This window comes from Ceratotherium simum, chromosome 4 (genome assembly GCF_057802395.1).
Source record: "Ceratotherium simum simum isolate JZ-2026a chromosome 4, ASM5780239v1, whole genome shotgun sequence".
Lineage (NCBI taxonomy): Eukaryota > Metazoa > Chordata > Mammalia > Perissodactyla > Rhinocerotidae > Ceratotherium > Ceratotherium simum.
In genome coordinates this window covers 138,497-164,932 of record NC_141903.1, presented here as the reverse complement: position 1 = coordinate 164,932, position 26,436 = coordinate 138,497, and the positions used below count along the sequence as shown (strand labels likewise).

The 26,436-nt window shown below is 40.8% G+C and overlaps 1 protein-coding gene across 17 annotated transcripts in view; it reads left to right on the top strand.

Annotated features, from left to right (window-relative positions):
• Nucleotides 1-26,436, top strand: part of LOC147917172 (mucin-16-like) — a 66,920-nt gene that overhangs the window by 20,198 nt on the left and 20,286 nt on the right. For 10 of the 17 annotated variants that reach the window (XR_015551855.1, XR_015551868.1, XR_015551858.1 and 7 more), the window contains one exon: nucleotides 22,446-22,961. The exons of 1 other annotated variant lie outside the window; for it this stretch is intronic. The gene's annotated coding sequence lies outside the window, so the exon portion shown is untranslated. Of the gene's footprint in view, nucleotides 1-18,961; nucleotides 18,981-19,046; nucleotides 19,155-19,857; nucleotides 19,909-21,226; nucleotides 21,309-22,445; nucleotides 22,962-26,436 lie in introns of those variants that run through there. 6 more of the 17 variants (XR_015551857.1, XR_015551856.1, XR_015551859.1 and 3 more) reach the window with 5 other exon arrangements.

Genomic DNA, 26,436 nt, shown 5'->3' with positions numbered 1-26,436 from the left:
CCAGCATTGCAGCGCGCGCACTTAACCACCAAACCACAGGGCAGGCCCTCTCTATTTCTTCTTGATTCAGTTTTGGGAGGTTGTATGAATCTAAGAATTTATCTATTTGTTTTAGGTTATTGAAATTGGTGGCATGTAAGTTGTTCAGTGTATTCTCTGATTGTCCTTTTGATTTCTGTGGTATCTGTTGTAATTTCTTCTCTTTCATTTCCAATTTTATGTCTTTGAGCCTTCCCTCTTTTTTTATTAGTGAGTCTGGCTAAGGGTCTGTCAATTTTGTTTCAGTCTTCTCAAAGAACCAGCTCTTTGTTTCATTGATCCTTTCTACTGTTTTTTTAGTCTCTATTTCATTTATTTCTGCTCTAATTTTTATTATTTCCCTCATTCTGCTGACTTTGGGCTTCATTTGTTCTTCATTTTCTGGTTCTATTAGGTGTAGTTTAAGGTTACTTATTTGGTATTTTTCTTGTTTGTTGAGGTGCGCTTGTATTGCTATGAATTTCCTTCTTAGAACTGCTTTTGCTGCATCCCATAAGAGTTGTTTTGTTGTCTTTTCATTTTCATTTGTCTTCAGGTATTTTTTGATTTCTCCTTTGATTTGTTCATTGATCCAATGGTTCTTCAGTCCTGTGTTCTTTAGTCTCCACATATTTGTGACTTCCCCATCTTTGTTCTTGTAGTTGATTTCTAGTGTCATAGCATTGTGGTCAGAAAAGAAGCTTGATATGATTTCCATCTTAAATTTATTCAGGCTTGCCTTGTTTCACAACATATGGTCTATCTTTGAGAATGTTCCATGTGCACTTAAGAAGAATGTGTATTCTGCTGTTTGGGGAGGGTATGCTTTATATATATCGATTAAGTTCATCTGATCATATGTTTCATTTAATTCCACTATTTACTTGTTGTCTTTCTCTGCATGATTTATCCATGGATGTAAGTGGGTTGTTCAGGTCCCCTGCTATTATTGTGTTGCTGTTAATTTCTCCCTTTAGGTCTATTAATAGTTGCTTTATATTCTTTTGTGCTGCTGTGTTAGGTGCATATATCTTTATAAGTGTTATGTCGTCTTGGTGGAAAGTCCCCTTTATCATTATATATCCCCCCTCTTTGTATCTCATAGTCTTTTTTATCTTGAAGTCGGCTTTGTCTGATATATGTATGCCAACACATACTTTCTTTTATTTGCCATTTGCTTGGAGTATCGTCTCCCATCCCTTCATTCTGAGCCTGTTTGTTTTTAGAGCTGAGATGTGTTTCCTGGAGGCAGCATATTGTTGGGTCTTGTTTTCTAATCCACCCCACAACTCTGTGTCTGTTGATTGGAGAATTCAATCGATTTACATTTAGAGTGATTATTGATACATGAGGACTTAATCCCACTTAATCTATATTTCCATTGTTTCTCTTCCCTTGTGTTTCTGACTACCATTTCATTTTGGGGGTTTTCTGTGGAGGTTTTCTCTTTTTTTATGATCTATGGCTCTGCTCTGATTTTTTGTTTGATGGTTACTGTGAGGTTTGTATGAAGATCTCATAGATGAGATAGTCCATCTTCTGCTAGCCTCTTATCTCCATTAGTCTAAGCAGGTTCCATCCCTTTCCTCTTCTCTTTCTGAGTTATTGTTGTCACAAGTTATTCATTTTTGTGTTGTGCGTTTGTGACTAAGCTGAAGTGTTTATAGTTACTTTTGATGCTTTCCTTCCCTTCTTCTTTTAAGTTATAATTAAGCATTTGCTACCCTGTTGTGAAACAGAGCTGTAGCTTTCTGATTTTGTCTGTCTATTTATCTCTTTGCTCAAAGCTTTGTAGACATTTGCCTTCTTTTTGTTTCAGGTATGAGGGCGTTCTTGATCATTGCTTGTAGGGGAGATCTCGTGGCGATGAACTCCCTCAGCCTTTTTTTATCTGGGAAAACTTTTATTTCTCCATTGTATCATAAGGATCGTTTCACTGGATAGAGTATTCTAGGCTGAAAGTTTCTGTCTTTCACTATTTTTAATATATCATTCCATTCTTTCCTTGCCTGTAAAGTTTCTGCCAAGAAATATGCTGAAAGCCTGATAGGGGTTCCTTTGTAGGTTATTTTCTTCTGTCTTGCTTCCCTTCATATTTTTTCTTTGTCATTGGCTTTTGGCAATTTTACTATTATATGCCTTGGAGAAGGTCTTTCAGCATTGATGTAATTAGGCATTCTGTTGGCTTCATGTATTTGTAAGTCCGGTTCTTCCCCAGGTTTGGGAAGTTCTCAGCTATTATTTCTTTGAACAAGCTCTCTGCTCCTTTCTCCCTCTTTTCTCCCTCCAGAATAAGTATAATTCTTATGTTGCTTTTATAATTGAGTCATATATTTCTCCAAGAATTCCTTCATTTTTTAAAAATCTGACTTCTCTCTCCTCGTCCACTGGAAGCATTTCTATATTTCTGTCCTCTAAATCACTAATTCTTTCATCCATAATATCAGATCTATTTTTTAAGGATTCTAGATTCTTTTTTATCTCACTAATTATGTTTTTCATATCCAGAATTTCTGGGTTTTGTTTAATAGTTTTAGTCTCTTTGATGAAGTATTCCTTTTCCTCATTAATTTTATTTCTGAGTTCATCGAACTGTCTGAACATTCCTGTAACTTGGTGAGTTTCTTTATGACAGTTATTTTGAATTCTCTGTCATTTAGATTGTAAATTTCTGTGACTTCAAGGTTGGTTTCTGGAGACTTGTCATTTCCTTCTGCTCTGAATTTTTACTGTAGTTTCTTATGTTGTTTGATGAACTAATCTTTTGCCTGCGTATTTGTGGTAGTATCAGCTCACAGATTCCACCTGCTACCACTGTGGGGGAAGCATGAGGTGTGTCTCTGATCCCACCCCATATGCTGGAAGTTCTGTTGGTACAGTGGGTGTTCCCACCCGCTGAGAAAGCATTCACACTGGGCTCAGAGCTGCCGCCACACGGAGGCACGTACCCAGTTGTGTGACCACAGCACTACTATGGGTATTTGTGCCATCTGGGAGAAGCATTTGCATGTGCGCGTATCTGCTGCTGCCTTTTCTTATGCTCATGCCAGCCTTTGTGCTTGGTGGGTGGGGCTTCTTCAAGGGTTCTGAGCATTGGCCAATCATTGGGACTCCATTGGCACGGTGGGATTTCCAACCATCCAGGAAAGCATTCATGTGCAGGTCCAGGGCTGCTGCCAACACCTCCCAGAGTTGCACCGAGGCGCATTCCTACTTTTGGGGATGCAGCAGTACTATTGGCTCTCACGCCAACCTGGGAAGCGCTCGGGCGTGTGCACAGTGCTGCCATGGAAGGGTTGGGGATAGGAATGAATTCATAGTACATGCAATGACAAGCATAAATCTCAGAATAATTATTCTGAGTGAAAGAAGCCAGTAAAAAATGAGTACATAGTATATGATCCCATTTATAAAAGTTCTTGGAAAATACAGGAAAATCTATAGGGACATATACCTGATCACTGGTTGCCTGGGACTGAGAATATGTTTGCAAACGGCAGGGAAGGAGGAATTAAAATGAGCATGAGGAAATTTGGGGAGGATGGGCATTCCTTTTCTTGATTGTGGTGTTGGTTGAATAAGTATAATCAAAATGTATCAAACTGTTCACTTTAAATGTATGCAGTTTACAGTATGTCATTAATACCTCAATTAAGCTAGAACATGTAGGGGAAAGAGAGGGAGAGAGAGCCAAAAGAGGGAAAAGGGAAGGAAAAGAAGGACTGAGGGTGAAAATTAAATGGACAAAAGGAAGAAGGAGACACAGGAGGCATCGGGTCTCTGTGACTTTGGCATCTCCTTCCCCTGGAGTCTCCCATACTGGGCAACTGACTGGACCATTCTGATGCACTCTCCTCACCTCACAAGTCACTGTCTGCCAGCGAAAGAAGGAGGGCGACTATGAGGTCCAGTGACGGCGCCTGGGCTATTACCTGCCTCATGGCGACCTATGGAAGCTGCGATGACTAGATCTGACTAGATCTGAGGTCCCCTTTTCCCAGCTGGGGTCCAGAGGAGCTTGGCTGGAACAGAACGCAACCACATTGGATGGATTCAGGCTCCGAGCCTTTCTAGACTTGACCCTTGACTGGCTCACAGGGGCCTAAGCTGAAAGGTTTCACCTTCCTTAAGTCCTGAAAGTGACTGAAACTTCTGTCCTGTGGTGTCACACCAGTTCATCCCTCAGGAACACCAGAATTGGTGAAACCAGCACAGACATTGCCATCATGTAAAATCGAATTCCCACTTCAGTGCAAGGTTTCCCTTCTTAGGAAACTTTGGAACATCCCTCCCCTTGACTCTGTGTAGCCATCACAACCCTCTCGGTTCCTCCATAATCCTCCCCCACTGAAGGCCTGGCGGTCTCAGGTTCCCCTTTTCTGCTTCATTCTCTGAAGCTCAGATTAGTCAGCTGGGCCCAAGGGTTCAAAAGTCAACGTGTATACACTGGAAAAGAAATATTTCAAGTTTAAACTGAGGCTGGAGAGGTTTAAAGAGTTCCAGAAGGGTTGTCATATATCACTTGTAGGAGTTCTCCTTGCAGTGGAGAAAAGCTGTTAAGTGTTAAACATTTCTTTTTCTCTCTTTTCATAAAAGCCAATGCTATTTATTTATTTAAGCAATGCTGTGGTGGTTCCTTTAAAGTTTTGCTAACCTTCCCGGGCCACCTTCCTGTCATAAGCTGTTTTTTTTTTTTATCTGAAAACCCAGTGTTTCATTCCTTTTGGTTAAGTTTTAGAATTAGAAGCATGGATTGTGAGATGCAATCCTGAGTTCACGTGAGTTAGTTTGAGGTTGAAAGATGATGAAAGATCAAAAAAGTTTAAGGTGAGGTTTAAGGTGCGCCGAGCCCTCTGTCTTCTGCGAAGCCCGCGCATAGACTGGGTTTTTGCATTTCTCCCGAGTGTTTTGAATACAGCCCTCTCGAGGCTTTTGTTCCACAAAGCTAAAGTTGAGCATGAGAAGTAGGCTGAGCAACTGTGTTAGGTTCTCTGTTGTATGAAGCAAGTTCTACCAATAAAGAGAATGCAGTGCAGTTGAGAGAACAAGAAGAAAAAGAGAATGGAATTAGACTCATTGTTCTGAACAGAAATAATGTATACTTATATCTGGCACCATATCAGTGGTTCTAAACCTGATTGCTTGTCAGAATTACCCCAGAGGAGGTTTTAAAAATCTAGACTCTTAGGCCCAAGTCTATACTTGCTGAAGCAAAATTGCTCATGGTAAATTCCCAGGATCTGAATTTTTAAGGAGCTGTCTATGTATTCGGACACATGCAGTCCAAAAGTAGTCCACAGACAACGGTTTGAGAACTATGTATACAAGCAAAAAGAGCACAATTCACCAGCATGCCCTGCAGAGTGCTATCTGTCGTTCAGAGCAATCCTTAAAATGGCACAAAGAAAACCTTGAAAGCACTTTTGGCTTTTGAGATTTTTGTAACACCTCATCTTGGCAGTGTGACTACTTTCGCATGGACTTTTCCTCGCTTTACTTGGTTCTGGCAAGTGGGCAAGGTACTGGGTGTGACAGCTGGTGCCTGCTCCCCCACTTCCTCCTCCAAAGGAAACTGCTCCACCCGTCTCCCTTCTAGCTAGGGGACTCGACTGTCACCCTGAGGTTCTCACCAGAAAGGAAGCCCCTTCAAGGCCGTCCAGCTTCCAACGCCAGCAGTATGCAAAGGACACAAGAACTGGGCATTTATTTCCCATCATTTAGAATTTGAACTAGGGACTCGTCCTAGTCTGTTTGGGCTGCTATGACACAATACCACAGACTGGGTGGCCTATAAACAACAGACATTTATTTCTCACAGTTCTGCAGGCTGGAAGTCGGACATCAGGGTGCCAGCGTGGTCTGGTCCTGGTGAGAGCCCACTTCCATGTTGCAGATGAACATCTTCTTGCTGTGTCTTCACGTGGCTGAAAGAGAGCAAGCTAGTATCTCTGGCCTCTTTCTAGAAGGGCGCTAGTCCCATTCACAAGGGCTCCACTCTCATGGCCTAGTCACTTTCTAACACCAGCACATTGGAAGTTAGGATTCAACATATGAATTTTGGCGGGACACAAACGTTCAGTCCGTTGCAGAACTGTCAAGAAGGAAACCCTTCTCAGAGAGAAGTATGGACCTGATGTGCAAAGGAAGGTAGACACCTAGAGAACTGGGGGCCTGCGAGGGACAGTAGAGCCACCAGGGTAGACGGTCCAAGTTTACAGATGTGCCTATGGACAGACCTGGAAGAAGTTTTACATCAATGAAATCAGTTACAATATACACTTGAAGATAAGGGGATGAATGTGTTTCCTCCCTAAGTTATCCATCAGGTAATTTGGTTTGCATCCTTCTACACTATTTCGTGTTGTGCCCTCATGACCCAGGGGGATGTGTTGGATGATAGTTCAGAGTAAGACTCAGAGCTTGGATGCTCCTGCCGAATCTGGCTGCAGTCTGGACCAGCAGTGCGAGCTTAGTGAGTTACTTTACCTCTCCATTCTTCAGTTTTCTCATCCATAAAAATAAAGAGAAAAATAGCACCCCATATGGTCACTGAGAGAACTAGATGAGTTAGTGCATGTAAGGCTATGGAACAGTGTCTAGCATTTAGTGAGCACCCAATGAATATTAGCCATTTTTATTACAGCGTTCCTTAATTATTTTGATGACAAACTAGTGTCTGAGAGAGACATATTTACCTGAAATGATGTCAACTGATGCTAATTTTGGAAGCTTAGAGAGGTCACTGATGAAATCAGTTTTTAAAAATGCAAAGAATCTTAACATAGACTTAGTAATTATTCCTGGGATTATGGTCTCAAATATTGGATACAGTTGTACATGTGCATTTAAAGAACACTCTAAAAAACTATTTAGAAAGAGTTATATTATGAATTTCAAGAAAATATAGTACAAAGAAAAAAGGAAAATAAAAACAAGCTACTTATATGTTATGGAAATAGTACTTGCAACTTGGCATAAATTTTCCAGTGATGGCATCTTACATGCTTTTAACAATTGCTTCAGATCCAACAACTTAGAAGATAATATGCTCTGGAAGAAAGTGGCTCTGATGATTACAGTGTTACTGATTTCGAAGAATACCTGTGACAAGTTTGAATAAACTTACTTTGTGAAATGGAAGAGTAAAAAAAGGTATCTCTAAATAATAAATATATTATTTTTCATGAGGTGTTATTTTAAATTAGTATGTACATCAAAATTAATAAATTGATTACTACAGTAGACATCTGACTAATTTAGCCACATCTTTGTAATTTTATATAATCGGGTTTCTTTCTGAGGATGCAGAAGGAAGGGCTTATACAGGTTTTGGTTTGCCATGTATGCTTTCCAGAATCTTTTTGTTTAATGGTTTTTAACACTGTGAAATGAGTTGTACATTTTTGTTTGTTCTTCACCCCTTGTGCCCACCCCCACCCCCATAGCCCCTGGTAACCACAATACAGTTTTCTCTGTCCATGTGTTGGTTTATATTCCACATATGAGTGAGATCATACGGTATTTGTCTTTCTCCTTCTGGCTTACTTCACTTAACATAATACTCTCCAGGCCCATCCATGTTGTTGCAAATGGGACGATTTTGTCTTTTTTTATGGCTGAGTAGTATACCACATCTTCTTGATCCAGTCATCAGTCGAGGGACACTTAGGTTGCTTCCACTTCTTGGCTATGGTGAATAATGCTGCAATGAACATAGGGGTGCATAAGCCTCTTTGAATTGTTGATTTCAGGTTTGTTGAATAGATTCCCAGTAATGGGATGGCTGGGTCATAGGGCATCTCTATTTTTAATTCTTTGAAGAATATGCATCCGCTTCTTCATAGAGGCTGCACCAGTTTGCATTCCGACCAGCTGTGTATGAGGGTTCCTGTTTCTCCACATCCTCTCCAACATTTGTTGTTTTTTGTCTTGGTATTTATAGCCATTCTAACGGGCGTGAGGTGATATCTTAGGGTTGTTTTGATTTGCATTTCCCTGATGATTAATGATGTTGAACATCTTTTCATGTGCCTATTGGCCATATGTATATCTTCTTTGGAGAAGTGTCTGTTCATTTCCTCTGCCTATTCTTTGATCGTGTTGTTTGCCTTTTTGTTGTTCAGTTGTGTGAGTTCTTTATATATTATGGAGATCAACCCCTTGTCAGATGTATGTTTTGCAAATATTCTCTCCCAGCTGGTGGGTTGTCTGTTCATCTTGATTCTGGTTTCGTTTGTCTTGTAGAAGCTCTTTAATCTGATAAAGTCCCGCTTGTTTATTTTTTCCTTAGTTTCCCTAGTCTGGGTAGGCATGTCATCCGAAAAGATTCCTTTAGGACCAATGTCAAATAGTGTGTTGCCTATATTTTCTTCTATGAGTTTTATAGTTTCGGGTCTCACCTTCAGGTCGTTGATCCATTTTGAGTTAATTTTTTGAATGGCGATAGCAGATGGTCCACTTTCATTCTTTTGCATGTGGCTGTCCAGTTTTCCCAACACCTTTTATTGAAGAGACTTTCCTTTCTCCATTGTATGTTCTTAGCTCCTTTGTCAAAAATTAGCTGTCCATATATGTGTGGTTTTATTTCTGGGCTTTCAATTCTGTTCCATTGATCTGTGTGTCTGTTTTTGTACCAGCACCATGCTGTTTTGATTACTATTGCTCTGTAGTATGTTTTGAAGTCAGGGATTGTGATGCCTCCTGCTTTGTTCTTTTTTCTTAGGATTTCTTTAGCTATTCGGGGTCTTTTGTTGCCCCATATAAATTTTACTATTCTTTTTTCTATTTCTGTGAAGAATGTCATTGGGATTCTGATTGGGATTGCATTGAATCTGTAGATTGCTTTAGGTAATACAGATATTTTAATTATGTTTATTCTTCTAATCCACATGCATGAGATATCTTTCCGTTTCTTTATGTCATCATCGATTTCTTTCAATAATGTCTTGTAGTTCTCATTGTATAGGTCATTCACCTCCTTGGTAAGATTTATTCCTAAGTATTTTATTCTTTTTGATGCAATTGTAAATGGTATTATCTTTTTGAGCTCTCTTTCTGTTGGTTCATTATTAGCATACAGAAATGCAACTGATTTTTGTAGATTGATTTTTGTACCCTGCAACTTTGCTGTAGTTGTTGATTATTTCTAATAGTTTTCCAATGGATTCTTTAGGGTTTTCTATATATAAAATCATGTCATCTGCAAATAGTGAAGAATTTCACTTCTTCATTACCTATTTGAATTCCTTTTTCTTGCCTAATTGCTCTGGCCAAAACCTCCAGTACTATGTTGAACAGGAGTGGTGAGAGTTGGCAGCCCTGCCTCGTTCTTGTTCTCCAAGGAATGACTTTCAGTCTTTCCCCGTTGAGCATGATGTTGGCTGTGGGTTTGTCATAAATAGCCTTTATTATGTTGAGGTACTTTCCTTCTATTCCCATTTTGTTGAGAGTTTTTATCACAAATGGATGTTGTATCTTGTCAAATGCCTTCTCTGCGTCTATTAGATGACCATGTGGTTTTTATTCTTTGTTTTGTTGATGTGATGTATCACGTTGATTGATTTGTGGATGTTGAACCATCCCTGCGTCCCTGGTATAAATCCCACTTGATCATGGTGCATGATCTTTTTAATGTATTGCTGTATTCGGTTTGCCAATATTTTGTTGAGGATTTTTGCATCTATGTTCATCAGCGATATTGGCCTGTAATTTTCTTTCTTTGTATTGTCTTTGTCTGGCTTTGGTATCAGGGTGATGTTGGCCTCATAGAATGATTTAGGAAGTGTTCCACCTTCCTCTATTTTTTGGAATAGTTTGAGAAGGATGGGTATTAAATTTTCCTTGAATGTTTGGTAAACTTCACCGGAGAAGCCATCTGGTCCTGGACTTTTATTTTTTGGGAGGTTTTTGATTACTATTTCAATCTCTTTATTTGTGATTGGTCTATTCAGATTCTCCATTTCTTCTTGGTTCAGTTTTGGGAGATTGTATAAGTCTAAGAATTTATCCATTTCTTCTAGATTTTCCAATTTGTTGGCATATAATTTCTCATAGTATTCTCTTATAATCCTCTGTATTTCCGTGGTATCCGTTGTAATTTTTCCTCTTTCATTTCTAATTTTATTTACTTGAGCCTTTTCTCCTTTTTTCTCAGTAAGCCTGGCTAAGGGTTTGTCGATTTTGTTTATCTTCTCAAAGAACCAACTCTTTGTTTCATTAATCCTTTCTACTGTTTTTTGGTCTCAATTTCCTTTATTTCTGCTCTGATTTTTATTATTTCTCTCATTCTGCTGACTTTGGGCTTCTTTTTCTAGTTCTGTTAGGTGTAATTTAAGGTGGCTTATTTGGGCTTTTTCTTGTTTGTTAAGGTGGGCTTGTATCGCTATGAGTTTCCCTCTCAGGACTGCTTTTGCTGCATCCCATATGGTTTGGTATGGCATATTTTCATTTTCGTTTGTTTCCAGATAGTTTTTGATTTCTCCTTTAATTTCATCAATGATCCATTAGTTGTTCAGTAGCATGTTGTTTAATCTCCACATTTTTGTCACTTTCCCAGTTTTTTTTTTCATGGTTCATTTCCAGTTTCATAGCATTATGGTCTGAAAAGATGTTTGTTATGATTTCAATCTTCTTAAATTAATTGAGGCTTGCTTTGTTTCCCAACATATGGTCTATCCTTGAGAATGTTCCATGTGCGCTTGAGAAGAATGTGTAGTCAGCTGTTCTTGGATGGAGTGCTCTGTATGTCTACTAGGTCCATCTTGTCCAGTTTTTCATTTAATTCTACTATTTCTTTATTGACTTTTTGTCTGGATGATCTATCCATTGATGTAAGTGGGGTATTAAGATCCCCTACTATTATTGTGTTGTTATTAATGTCTCCTTTTAGGTTTGTTAATAGTTGCTTTATGTACATTGGTGCTCCTATGTTGGGTGCATATATATTTAAAAGTGATATGTCTTCTTGGTGGGGTGTCCCTTTTATCATTATATATTTCCCTGTTTGTCTGTCTTCACCTGTTTTATCTTGAAGTCTACTTTGTCTGATATGAGTATGGCAACACCTGCTTTCTTTTGTTTGCCATTAGCTTGGAGTATTGTCTTCCATCCTTTCACTCTGAGCCTGTGCTTGTCTTTAGAGCTGAGATGTGTTTCCTGGAGGCAGCATATTGTTGGGTCCTGCTCTTTAATCCATCCTGCCACTCTGTATCTTTTGATTGGAGAGTTCAATCCTTTACATTATGGTAATTATTGATATATGAGAGCTTAATGTTACTGTTTTGTCACTTATTTTCTGGTTCTTTTGCATTTCCTTTGTTTCTTGTCCCATTTGTTTTGGACTGCCAATTCAGTTTGGTTGTTCTGTCTCATGTCTCTTCTAGTTTTCTTTGATTATCATATGTGATTTTGTTTTGATTATTTGTTTAGTGGTTACCTTGAGGTTTGTGTAAAAAATCTTGTGTATGAGATAGTCCATTATCTGATGGCCTTCTATTTCCTTATACTAAGTCAATTCAATCACTTTCCTCTTCCCCTTCTAAGTCGTTCTTGTTATACCTTATTCTATCTTGTGTTGTGGCTATGTATTTTCAGTGATGAGGTTAAATTTATTTTTGGTGAATAACTTCCTTTGATCATTGATTTTGGTATTTAAGTGGTTGCTAACCTATTCTGGTAAAGATCTACTATTTTTCTGAGTTTGTCTACCTATTTTTCTCCTTGCTCCAAGCTTTGTATTCCCTTTCTCTTCTTTTTTTCAGGCCTGAGGGCCTTCTTGAGTATTTCTTGTAGTGGGGGTCTCATGGCCATGAACTACCTTAGCTTTTGTTTATGTTTATCTGGGAGAGTTACTATTTCTTCATCATATTTGAAGGATATTTTTGCTGGATAGAGTATTCCTGGCTGAAAGTTTTTGTCTTTCAGTATTTTGACTATATCATTCCAGTCTCTCCTAGCCTGTAAAATTTCTGTTGAGAAATCCGCTGAGACCCTGATGGGAGTTCCTTTGTACATTATTTTTTGTTTTTCTCTAGCTGCCCTTAATATTGTTTCTTTGTCATTGACTCTGGCTAGCCTTACCACTAGGTGTTATAGTGTGGGCCTTTGCCTGTTGACATGTTTAGGTGACCTGTTGGCTTCGCTTACTGGTATTTCCTGCTCCTTCCCCAGATTTGGGAAATTCTCAGCTATTATTTCCTTGAATAGGCTCTCTGTTCCTCTTTCCCTCTCTTCTCCCTCAGGAATACCTATAATTCTTATGTTACATTTCCTAATAGAGTCAGATATTTCTCGGAGACTTTCTTCATTTCTTTTTAGTCTTAGTTCTCTCCTCTTCTATCTGGAGCGTATCTGTATTGCTATCCTCTAAAATGCTAATTCTTTCCTCCATATTGTCAGCTCTGTTCTTTAAAGACTCCAGATTCTCCTTTATCTCCTCCATTGTGTTCTTCATCTCCATCAGCACTGATTGGTTTTTCTTTATGATTTCAATCTTTTGTGAAGAAACTCCTAATCTCATTGAATTGTTTGTCTGTGTTGTCTCGTATTTTGTTGAGTGTTTTTATGATAGCTATTTTGAAATCTCTGTCATTTACCTTATGGATTTCTCTGTCTTCAGGATTGGTTTCTGGGTGCTTGTCATTTTCCTTCTGGTCTGGGGATTTCATGTATCTTTGCATTGCGGTTCCTGCGTTGGCTTTGTTTTTCCTCATCCTGGAAATCTCTGGTTGTAATTTCCACCCGCCGCCACTGTGTGGGGGTAAAGGGCTGTTTAATCTGAGGCCCCTGTGCTCTGCCCCGGCTGTTCACTGCCATCCTCGATCCACAGGTCACTTGGTCTGGTTTGGTCAGCTGAGCTGCAGGGTCCGGTTTATGGAAGGGGGTGCTTTCTTTGCCCGCTGGGCCCCTGGCGTGGGGGGCTTCTCATTCGCCCCTCGTTATCCACTCTCTGGGGTGCTCAGATATTGATGGTACCCTGTAGCAATTCTGAGTCCTCTGTGTGGGAGTTTGCCACTGGCTGAGAGAGCCCAAAGAGCTATGGTTTCCCTGCAGAGGGCCGCCCCTCCCCCCTCTCTGGGAGCCGAGCAGACCAGGATCGCTGGTCTGATGGAGAGGGAGAAAGTTCTCCTTACCTCTCCCCACTTCCTCCGGGGACCCAGCACGTTCCACTCTCAGATATGCGGCAGTGTGGATCTTTCCGATCCTGCTTTTCACTGTCTAGCATTCCGTTGTTGGTCTGTGACTGTTCCTTTTGTTGTATCTTATCAGGGGAAGAGTTTACGGCAAAGCTCGCTCCGCCATGACGCTGATGTCACTTTTACAGAATCTTTTTGACAAGCTCAGATTCTAAATACATTCCTTAAAAAAAGGGAGATGACTAAAACAATGACAAAAGTACACTTGTTATGCTACTGGAAGACATTAAGTGAAATACATCACTTTCGCCTTGTGCTACTATTGTGCTTATACAGGACTTGTCATTTAGTATTGCAGTTACATTTTGTATGTGTAATCTATTAAATAGTCTATATATGGCTAGATATATAACATATGCACAAATGTGTATCATAGAGTGTGTATTAGTAGAATATTTATATATGACTCATATTACCCATGTCTTACTTAGAAGACTGTGAGATCCTTTATCTTCATACATCTTGGTCCCCAAATAATGTTTGATAAATTAGTAGATACTCTCTTACGTGTTAGTCAAATAAATTTATAAAACAAAGAGTAAAGTCCATATTGAACCTAGTGGTGTAAATACTACTAAGAACAACAAAAATAGTTTCTCTGGCTAACTTTTTTGGATAATTACTACCTGCTAGTGAAACACACATTTTATTTCATTAAACCTCAGAATGACCATATTGAGTAGATGCTATTATTCTTATATTAGACGAGGAATCTTAGCCTTGGAGGTTCTGTCACTCACTCAGGTCACAGTAAGTTAAGGTCAAGCTCCGTTTAGACTATCTAACCCTAAAAGCCATGCTCATTTCTCTCCATTTTGTGAAGGCGGAAGTTCTATTGATAAAATATCATCTGAGAATTTTCTAAGTGTCAGAGACACATCTAAACTGAGTGATCAGTAGGAAACAACTTACTGTAGTGGAAGAAGATGGACAGTAAAGCCAGGTACTCAGGTACCATGAAGGAAATAAATAAAGGGGATGTGGAAGAGAGCCAGGGTGGGGTATGGGGGTGAGTCTGGGACTCTGAGAAGGTAACTTTGGTGTAAACAATCAAACAATGAAGAGGCAGCTCTAAGAAGATCTGAAGGCAGATCATCCCAAGAAGAGAGATTAACTCCTGCAAATGTGCTGAGATGAGATTGCATTTAGAGTATTTGGGGGACATAAAGAACGGCTGTGCATCTGGAGCCTGGAGAATAAAGAGGAAGAGAGGAGGGGCTGAAATCTGAGCGGAAAGAGAGCACGTCACATAGAGCATTAGAGACCAGGGTACACATGGTTTATACCTCACATGAAATGGGAAATCACTAAAAAATTTTCAGCAGAGAGTAACATGATCAGACTGGTAATTTTGAAAGACAGTATGGCTACCAGACGGCAGGAAAATGAGGAAAAAAAGGAATAAATTGAGCTCCAAATTTTTGTCCCAAGTAACTGAGGTGAGGAAAGCTTGAAAGAACAGTGAGTAGATTTAAGAATGAGGTGTTAAGAAAGGTTGAATCACATTTTTGGTTTGGGCCTAGCTAAAGTTGAGCTGTCCCTTATGATACACACGGACTCTTGAATAGGCAGTTGGATACTCCATTTTAAAGCTCAGGAGAAAAGGCCAGGCTGGAGATACAAATCCAAAATTATAAGCATAGAGATGATATATAGAGCCATGGAAATAGTTGGGATCAATTAGTAAAAACGAAAAGGAACTGGGACAAGACTTTATATTCTAAAAATTTAGAAGTTAAGAAGAGAAGGTTAAAAACTAGGAGAGTGTGGCATATTGAAAACATAGAGGAAGAGATGTTTCAAGTGGTCAAAATTATCAAATACTAGTAAAAGTTCATGTAAAAGAAGTATATAGAAAAGACATCAGCAAATTGTACCTAAATCTAATTTTTTAAAAGAAAAATTAAAAATAACATTAGTTATGAGATTTTTTTAATATAGAAGAAAATTATCAAGGATGATGCCTTCAGTCTTTTTTTCAAAGCTGTTTGCATATGTTTTGTAAGAAAACTTTTTATGTATAACAGTCTCATGTATCTTGCTATTTCTTCTACTATTTGTAGAATTGAACACTGCATTTCACAATCAATCAGATTATTAAAAGTTGTATTAAAAAGATGAAAAAAAAACACATGGCCTTCATAATGGCTCTTTAGTGGGTTATTGGAAAGAAAGTAAAATTGGAATGAATTGAAAGGAGAATGGAAGATGAGAATGGGACATGGCAAGTTTAGTCCTTTCCTTGAAGGAAGAGTGCTGAGAAGGAGAGAAGAAAATTCGGGTTCTTGTTGGAGGGGACAAGGGTTGGGAAGTTTTTTTGTTTGTTTGTTTGCTTTATTTAAAATGGGGGACAGTAAAGCGTGTTTATGCACTGATCAAGTAGAAAATGTGAAAATGATGATGCAGATAAGAAATATGACATTTGCAGAAGTGAAGTCCTTTAAATATTACTATTGTGGTAATAAATGATAAATAATATAGAGAAGGCATCTGTTCAACTTATAGTATGCTTCTATTTTTTTATCATACATAACAATAATTTACTGAAAAAATAAAGAAAATTACATAGTATGAGACTTAAGTCCAATTTATATCAGGAAATGAACACTATTTTAAATAAATTCAAATATTAGAAAATATATAAAAGGTTGGAACAACAGCATGAACCAACTTAAACTACTTATATTTCTAGAACACTAGACTCGAATGCAGAAAATATATTTCTTCCAGGTGCACATGAAAATTTACAAGGATAAATTATATTTTTAACCATAAAATAAATCTCAGTAAATTTGAAAGACTGAAACAATTAAGAAAAAAAATTGTCTACAACAGAATTAAATTAGGAAATAATAAAAATAAGATATCTCAAAATTTCTCAAATATTTAGAAATTAAACAAAATTATTCAGAATAAAAATGGGCAAGGAAGAAAATAAAATAGATATTAGAATATATTTTTAATTAATATGTAATGAAAACATAAGATATTGAAATTTGTGGGATGTACCAAATGCAGTACATAGAGGGAAATTTATAGGTTTAAATAATTATATTAGAGAAAAAGAAAGTTGTAATATCATTGATTTTTGCTTCAACTTAAGAGGCTAGGAAACAAATTAAATTCAGAATATTTAAAAGAAAGCAAATTATAAAATAAAGAGAGTAACTCAATAAAATAGAAAATGTATAAATAATAGGAAAATCAAAAAGCATGAAAAATTAATAAACTCCTAGTAAAACTGGCCAAGACAAAAGAGAAATTGCAAACTACTAATATCAGTAACAGAAGAGGAGGCATTACTACAGAAAATAAAAGGTTAATAATGGGATATTGTGAAGAACTTGTTAGCATAAATTTGACAACTTAAGGGAAAGGAATACATTTCTTGAAAGACCTGCGTTTTCAAGATTGACATAAAAGCATACAATTTAATTAGGCCATATCTACTAAAGATATTGTATGTTTAATCAAAAACCTTTCCATGAATATAACTCCAGGTTTGGATAACTTCACTAAGTGAAATCTATCAAACATATACGAGGGAAATAACACCATTTTAACATAAACTCTTTTGAAAAATAGAGAAGAAGAGGACAGGATGCAATTTGTTTTATGAAGCCAGCATATCCCTGATATCAAAAGCTAAGAAAGATAGCTAAAGAAAAAAGACCAATATTCTTCACGAACATAGATGCAAAAATTCTTAACCAAGTTATCAAATCAAATTCAACAATATATTAACAACATGGCTAAGTTGGTTTAAAATTTGGAAACCAAGCAATGTTAATTGCCACATTTTCCCATAATTGAGGAAAAACATCATATGATCATCTTAATAGACGAAGACAAAGCACTTGACAAAATTTAATGTCCATTCATAGTGAAAACCCTCAGCAAACAAGAAACAGATGTGAATTTCCTCTATCTCAAAAAGTGCATTTAGAAAAAATTGTACAGAAAATATCACATTTAATGGTGTGGTATACATCCTAAACCCACGGGATCCTACAGAAACATTGAACTAGTAAGTGAACTTAGCAAAGTTGCAGAATACAAGGCCAATATGCAAAAATTAATCACATTTCTATATACTGTAACAAAACATTACCATGGCACTATATATTTCAAGTACCTAGTAAAAATCTAGCAAAAAAAATATGCAGTTTTCTAAACTGAACACTAAAAATCTTTGTTGAGAGAAATTGAAACAGACCTAAATAAATGGAGAGATATGCCATAAATAGTTGTTTAAAGAGAGTTAAATCTGCAGAGCCACTAATCATGTTTGAGAATACTTATTGAAATTAAAATATGATTTCACAACTATTATCAGTAATGTTTGAGGAAGTATGTAGTATATATGGGAGGCTAGGAAAATAGCAATGGGCTAGTTTTGTTCCTCTAATTGAAAAAGAATTCAAGATGGAAACTGGAAACTCTGAACGCATGACCTTGTCACTGATTCAACAGTGATATGAAGTGACACAGAGGTTTTCTAGGTAGGTCATGCTATGTCTAACAATTTCCTTAAATGTCCCTTTGTGAGTAGAGTTGCTAGACTGATCATAATGGAAATATTCTTGCCTGAGGCATTAATAACAGCTGCTGTGATCTCCGAGGGCCCAACATGAGGAAGGAAGGGTCAAAGATTGGAGAGGGGAAGTTGGTTGCCTGAACATCTGTATCCACAGGCAGTTGATTGATAGATGATGTGAGAGTTCCTGGGAGACGTCAGGCAGGCTGTTATAAATGAAGTTCTTTTGTGTGTGTGTGTGTGAGGAAGATCAGCCCTGAGCTAACATCCACGCCAATCCTCCTCTTTTTGCTGAGGAAGACTGGCCCTGAGATAACATCTATTGCCAATCCTCCTCCTTCCCCCCCCCTTTTCTCCCCAAAGCCCCGGTAGATAGTTATACGTCATAGTTGCATATCCCTCTAGTTGCTGTATGTGGGACGCTGCCTCACCATGGCTGGACAAGCGGTGCGTTGGTGCATGCCTAGGATCCGAACCCAGGCAGCCAGTAGTGGAGCGCAGAAATTTAACCGCTAAGCCAGGGGACTGGCCCCTAAATGAAGTTCTTTGCACTTGAACTACAATGTTGTCTTAAAATTACAGGGAAGGAGAAAAAAATGGAATGAATTGAGGAAGAGAATGTAGAAGAGAGCTTTAAGAGAGTATGAGAAAGAGTAGAGAGAAAATGCAGAAAAGAAAGGAGAAAAATGTTGAACGAAGAGACAGAAAGAGAAAGAAAGGAAAAGAGGAAGAGTAGAAAGGCATAAGGACTATGGTGGAAACATCCTTATGAGGCTATAACATGCTGGCAAACAGAAGTAGTAAGTTTAACAACATGTTAACAAAAGGAACCTCTGTGCTGATGAGAGCACAGCTGACCATCTTCTCAGGGCACCAGAGATTAAATAGGTTACCGAGGCAGGAGACGAAAAAATAGAAAATGTGGTCACAGAGATGGAAGATTTCAGATACTAGAACTAGGGAATAAAGTGGAAGCCAGGCTCATTGCAAAGTCGTGACCCAGATAATCTCTTCCCTGTAAAGAATGTAGAAGTTTATGTTGTTTACTGATTAAATGACGAATAACGTTACAGGGAAAAAACAGAAAAGAAAGAAGAGTTTAGGAAGAAACTTCTATATTTACGGAAATAAAAAACTACAATATGAATTCAAATAAAAGATACCATTATGTCACAAACTGTTATTTGTCCCTCAATTCTTCTCGTTTCACCAGACGTTTGCTGGATCCATAGCCCGCAGAATAACGATTAGGTTTACCACCTCTCTCGCTGTCTCTCGCCATTGTAACCATGTGTCAGGTATGGCTGTTGGGACAAGAGAGGAAGTGAGACCAGCAGCTTCCAGGATCTGCTCTTACCAACAGGCAAACCTGGTACCCAGACTGACAGGGATGGAGTGAGTGGATGTCTCGGTGAGCAGTCCCACATTGCCATCGGCCTTGACCACGAGAGTCCCGGGAATCCCAACCTCATTTCTTTGTTAGGGGCCTGCGCTGTGCAGGAGGAGCCTTGAGAATTTGGGTGGAGACAGCAGAAGGGGCAGGGCTAGAACATCTCCATCAATTTACTGTTGCCTCCGAGGAAGCCTCACCAGGAGACCCTAAGAGGACGAGTTTGTTCTTTCTTTCAAACATTGTATCATATCAAGTATTGTCGTTGGTGGGTGTGCAGGGGCGTCTTTGTCAGCTTTCCCCAACTATACACTTTGCAGTTGAAATAAACATAAAACGACTTCAATCTGACTGGCAACATTTGCCCCTGCCCAGAACAAAGCAGTGTCTATCATGATTTGAAAAAGGGGCCTCAAAAAACGCTTGACTGATTCTAGCATCTGGTCGTCAAGGAGGCAATTGACCATCACCAGCCAATGTCAGCTCTACCGCTGACTCTTCCCAAGTGTCCTCCCAATAGGTGAGAAGAGCTAGGAGTCCACCCAGCAGGAAAGCCATCCTGCTGGCTGTGGGACCCAAATGCAAATTAAAAAACCATGCCCCTGTGGAGCACCTACTTTCCTCCCTTTGGATGGGTCACTCATAATGCTCTCAACCACTCCCCACACTTTCCACAGGGTATGGCTAAAATCCAACCCAATCTTGACTGTCTTCTTCAGGGTCATATCCCAAGACTGGATCCATATCGACATGGATGGTAGTTTATTCTTTGGTTTTCCTCTGCTATAATGGACTGTTGATGGGTCTCATTCTGTTGGATTAAAGAAGAGCATGTAGCCATTTCTTTAAACAGCGACATGGGACTACAAATGAAAATGGTTAGCCTATTTTATTTTTTTTAATTTCAAATCTGTGTCATGGGCCAAATACATAAAAGCATAGAGATTTTTGACACTTCTTCATGACTATCACGAGCCAAACTCCCTCAAACAATACGCTCTTCACACTCCCATTGCAGTCGGTAACTGATAGTCGTCTCCAGCTGAGAAGTAGTGAGGCTTAGTGGAATCACTGTTGAGTATCCAGAAACGCCCTCTCCCCAAATCTTCATTTTCTTTTCCTTTTTTTTAAAAAACCAGGTCCTCGTGATATGCTAGCACGTTATTTTGCTTCTGAGCAAATGACCTCAGTTTTGTTCACAACCTAAATGAAAATTTCCTTTCATCCCTGTATATCTGTGAATATGTCATTCACTATGAAGATCAGATCTCTGCAGCTTCATTTACTAAGAACCCAGGTCTGTGCTCATCTTCTCCAGGAAGGTAGCTCAGTGGGAATACCCAGTAACGGTGACTTATTCACTTCCAGAGAGAGTTGTGTTAGCTAGATGCATGTTCTTTCTGCATAAACCATGAGTCATGACAGGGTTGGGCTATAGATAGTTTTGGTGCTTATGGTGAGTTTTGGGTTCTACTTGGCTGACTTTTATTTTTGTGGTAAGGAGAGAAGAAGTGGATATGTTTTGCTATGCAATTTATCTTGGAAGTGAGGATTTCCTATGACCCCTCTTTAAAGCCCAAGATCTAGTTTAATTTGGACGTATCCCAGGATTGTAAGGCATGCTTTAAAAATCACTATTTGCAACTATATTTCTGATTCTGTGTAAATCAGAACTTTTTTGTTATAGTGTCACCAAAACAAAGTATAGCAATAACTTGGATCCTGAGGCTATGTAAAACAGCCACAGCAATCTATTCTCCAGGATTTCAACTTTTAAATGTCTATCAATCAAAACAGTGCCACCATTTTCTAAATTATAGTAAATAAATATGAGAAAGTTAAACAAACAAAATAATTTTATAGCAATGGAAAAGTATTTCTGTCAGTTTTTATTTTAGAGTTTCACGCATGACTCCATTTGGAAAGTAGACTCTGCCTTTGAAAAATGTTTAAAAACAAGTGCTCTAGACAACAAATTGCAAACTGGCACACTGGGGGTCATCTTTGGTGAATCATAGGTTGTTTTGTCTAAATAAGGTTTTAGAATCAGGTCTTTTATGTAAAATACACATTTCATGCTCCTATTAGAAATCAGAAGATTTTACACTCTTGTCCCATAGTGACAATGACCAACTGGCTGGAAGCAAGTGGAGGCTGCCTCTTAAGACAGGTCATGAGTTTCCATAGTGACTAATTCCACATCAGTCCCTGTTGTCTTCCACCTCAACTCTCTTACTCACGCATTTTGACCCGCATGGACACCCACACTCCACAGCTGTGTCTTTTCCTGTTTCTCAGCTGCACTTTCAATATCTCAACCAGCACATTTCACATGCACTTTTGCAGACTCTGATGCTGCATGGTCTGTGTCTTTGTATTTATACTGCATAATCTCACACTGAAGGAAAATGCAGTTCATCTTCAGAAAACTCTCTGAGATCATTAGCAACAGAGCGGAGCTTGGCGAAATGACGATCAGGAGTGAGCACATCATCTTGAGACTTGGTCAGCGAGAGTTGAATGTTCACGCTATCACAATGCCGTAGGCCTCAGAGAGTACAAAAGAAATCAAAGGAATGGAACTATTTATCCACACATGAAAGGGGATGCATTTTCTCACATACCCATAGCTCGAGTGACGGGTGTGTGGAGCACCTGCCCTTCAGCTGCCGTCTGCCCGTCAGGCAGAACTCTGCCACTCAGGGTGTTTGAAAGACATTGTCCAGACTAATCCATTGAGAAACGGCTGCCCAGATGTTCAGATGCCTTGGAGCAAAACAGACGTGTTCTAAGGTTTATAAAAGTCCAAGACGTTTCCTCTTCTCCTAGAGTCCGCTTCATGTACTTCATCCCAGTGCAGCGAGGGCCCTGTGAACAGACACATGCAGCCTCAGATTTAACACACCCCCTGCTGCCCCACAAGCAGCTGATGCCTGGGGATGCCTGTTCAGTGGAATAAAGATCAGGCATGTGCCCATTATCCTTACTCTTTCTCCCCAACACCTCTTCAATATACTCAGACATGGTGAGAGTAAATCTGTGTCAAATTCAAAAAAAAACCCTAAAAACCAATGATTGCTCATTTTAGTGTAAAGTAAAATGAAATTCTCGATGTTAATTAGACCTTTATTTGAAATCTCAAGAACCAGTTAAATGAATTCTTATTCACTGCCGTAAAACAATGTTTTAATGTTTTTTGCAAGACACGATAGGGCCTCCTAATGCCCGATTTGTTGAACGTGATCATTCAAGGAGAATGATCTGCTTTTAGGCAAGAACTATTTACATATGGCTCTTTTCTTTCCAGGAAAACATTTTAACCCTGCTGTTCCCATGATGTCACAAGGACTAGAGTGTTGGGGAGGACTGAGAGCACACTCTTCCTCTGGAGTATGTTAGACTCTAAGGGTCCATGACACAGGAGTGGGGAACATTTCATTCATCGAGGATTGAGCCTCTCGTGCTGGGTGTTGAAAGAAACACCAGTGACGTCCCCGTGTATTCACATGGAGTATCCGACAGTCAGTCATTGCAGGATTACAGAAGGAGGAGCAGTTCAGAGGGGAGGCCCCGTGGAGGCAGGCATGGAGGAGCGCGTGGTGACTGACACCGAGAGCTTGTGACCCGGGCAGGTGGCAGACTGTGTTCGGTCAGAAGACTCTGCCGACTGCAGTGCATAGAAATCCACGTCCATCCACGGGAAGTCGCAGGACGAGAACACCGCTGACAGGAAGTCACCTGTCAGAGCGTGCGGCACGAGTGGTGAGAATGTTGAGTCTGAACCAAGGTCGTGGTGTCACAGTGGTGGAAAGGCCACTGGAGGTGAAAGAAGCAGACCCAGAGTCATTTCCAAGAACAAACTGGAAGGTTTATGGGACCAATTAGGCAGAGATCCTGAGGAGGAGAGGTGAAGATGTGCGGTGGTTTCCGGCCAGGAAGAAGAGTGTTCCATGGACGGTGAGGACAGATGCGTGCTGGGCTTCTCTGAGGGCTGGGAAGACGCACGGGGAGCTTGATTTTAGACATGACACAAGTTCAGTGATGGTGCTCAACACACATGCGCCAAGGCGTGTCTCTCACACACACACAGCCTAAGAACAGAGTCCATGATCATGGCACAGCCAGAGTGGGCGCGACACTGTCGCCACCGACACAGGCAGGGTGAGGGGGTTGGGCCTGTCAGGTGTTCTGAGGAGAAGTCGGCCGGCCTGAGAGTGCTGGAAGGTGCTCAATTCTCATCAAGAGGAGGGCCGGTTTCAGAGATGAGAAGAGAGAGCTGGAGAGGGGAGAGCAGAGTCAGGAAAGGGCGGTGAACCATGAAGCCAAGCAAGGAGGGTCCCTGTGGGGCCACACGTTTCCCAGAGGCCTGATAGGGTCAGAACGTTAGGGGCTTCCTCGGAGATCTCACTCTCCACGGAATGGTGAGCGCAGAGGTCAAGGGCAGGATGGAATAAGGGATGCACGGCGAGGCCTTAGTGACTGCCGCCCTGATGTACGGGAAGAAAGGCTTCCAGGTCACGTCCAGGCCCCACCAGATGTGTGCCGGCTGTGTGACAGGAGGCGGCAGGAGGAAGAGAGGGGTGAGCACTGATGTGGCAGTCAGGACTCCAAGGCTCAGCGAACAGGTGGCCCCAGAGAAGAGGAGAGGAGACTTCCTCCTGGAAGGACGTGCACAGGGAGAAGCTAAGGCCTGTCCTTGCAGGGGCTGGGCGTTAGTGTGCAAACTCATCGGTTTTGGGGAGTGAATATGTGTTTATGGAGCACGCACAACATGCCGGGTGCTGTGTGGCATCTGGATGAAAACACTGAACTGACGCAGGCACAGGTCCTCACAGGGGCTGGCAGGGGAGACAGACCTGCCGGGAGGCACGGGCAGCAGGCCCAGGCGGGGGGAGGGCAGGCCTCCCCTGCAGGCCGGGAGGTAGCAGGAGGAGCCCACAGAGCCAGCCTCACCCACACAAGGACCGGGAGATGAGAAGAATTTAGGAGAAGACAGAAGAGGGTGGAGATAGGGGAATGTGAAGAAGTGGGGGTGTCCTGGGGGAGGGGAGACAGCAGGACAGCAGGGCGTGAAGGAAAGCGAGTGAGGAAAGCGGTGAGGAAAGCGAGCCCCCTGTTTGTGTGGTTATCCTCAAGGGTCGGGGGAGCCCCAGGAAAGCCCTTAGCTGGGCGGTCAGAAAACCAGTTTGTCAGAAGGATCAAGGAGAGATTGATGGAGCCAGTGCTGAGAGCAGGGAGCTCAGTTAGGCGGCTGTTGTAAGAAGCATGTGCTTTCCACCCGCGAGGTGCTGGGACAGAGGACGTAGATGCATATTGTAGAGAAGGTCTGAAGGATTGAGAAAGCACGGGATGGGTTTCTCCCAATCAAGGGAGAAGGTTGATGAAGGCTGGACACGCTGGGCGGCGTTCAAGCAGGTGACCACATCCGACCCCTGAGCTGCTGACACTATCTGCAGAAAAGCGTGTCAGTGCTGGGTGCATATTTACTTATTTTACCAGCATTAAACAACGCTAAACAGAATCCTTGAACCTCTGAATTAACCAGACTCCAGACATTCCTGTAGAAATATCTACAACTTTCTGGTGGACTGGACTTTGATTAAAATAACAACAACAATACACAAATCCATGTGCCATGTCGGTGCCTCTGGGAGCCTGGAACCATCCAAGGAGACTTGGGGAAGCCTGGTGTGTAGATGGCAAGATGGGAGCCCGTGCGTCCCTGCTGCATGTCGGCCTGAGTTTGTGTCAACACCACCACAGAAGCACAGTGTGAAGACAGCATGGCTATGTGAATTTATAGGTGGGAAAATGAGGCTTGGCGTGCTTAAACCTTCCTGAGATCATGAGATTTTATACAGAAGAGGGTTGAAGGAGGCAGTCTCATTGAAGGAGGTGCTTATGACACCCGGCTCAAAGGTGTGCCAGCAAACGGGGAGTTTCATTTGGATTGTGGGTCGTTCCAGGCTGCCGTGAGAGATGCTAACTGGGACGCAGGACCTGACGCACCACGTGGGGCCTCGAAGCCTGACATCCAGTGACTGAGACTGGGTGTCCGTTGCACTAGATGGTCCCATTTCAGTGCTGGATTTCAATGACTCTCTGTTTCACTGACTTGCCATCAGTTCAAAGACTCGCCATTATTTATGAAAATGCACTGCTGATTAAACTAAAAAAATACCCTTTTATGACTTAGATGTTTTATACATATTGAAAGTGTTCCTCAAAGTGTTTATTGAAATATCTCTACTTATACCCACGTAAATCCATATATTTAGACAAAGACTAGTATGATACATCGTTATTTGGAAAGCATGAAGAGGACAGTGTAAGTGAGCTGGTGAAGGCATCATAAAACATATTCACATTCAGAGCACAGTTGTTCCAACCATACTTGACTGAGCCACAAATGCCCACGTTTTCCACTTAACCATGGCTGCCCACTGTGGCTACAGTGCCTAAGAAGGCATTTTGTAGAAGAGACTCTAATCACGGCCACGGTGTTCTCCCAGCCGCTGACACCGCTCGGCAAGTTTTGATGCTGTGGCTTCCTTGAGCTCCCAGACATGAATGGAGTACATTTAAGCAATGGTGGGGGACCACGTGCCTTCCTCAGATGGGCCTTTCCATGTTTGTTGCTTGAAACACCCAGGGGTCGCCCTTGGTCAGCCACACCTGCAGAGATGACCCCCAAATTTTTCCATGCAGCGGAGGTGACATCTCTCACAACTGTTCCTGGACAAGCACCATAGGATGCCGGGTTTGCCAAATCATCCTAACATCTGAGATGGTAAACTATGGGAGACTGAGCATCGTGGGACTGATGGCCTATGGCATCCAGGACTTCTTAAAGATATTTTATAAGGCGTGGAACTAGAAAAGGAAACATTATTCCAATTGCTTTTGATATCCTACAAATTGCAGGGAGCATAGCCCTGATAACTCTCCCCTTTAGGATCTCGTCTGCCGACACCATCTTGCTTTTCTGACATGCATGTGCAGAATCTAGGTCATGACTGTTGAGGCCTCGGACACCTCAGCCTCTGTTTATGTTGTCAAGAGAGCTATGCAAGAGGTGAGAACTCAGGGTTTGAAGGGCTTTCGGGGTTTGATGAGTGAGGTCTAAATGAGGTGGCCCATGGACAAGGCGGATGTATTTAAGAAACTCACGGACCCTCATCCTTCAGCAGAGCAGTGACGCGCTGCCCTGTTTTCTCCAGGGGAGAGTCCCCTGCCTGCTGTTCAAGTGGTCAGCATTGCCTCAGAGGACGTTCAACTCAGCCCAGACCAAGTCTAGA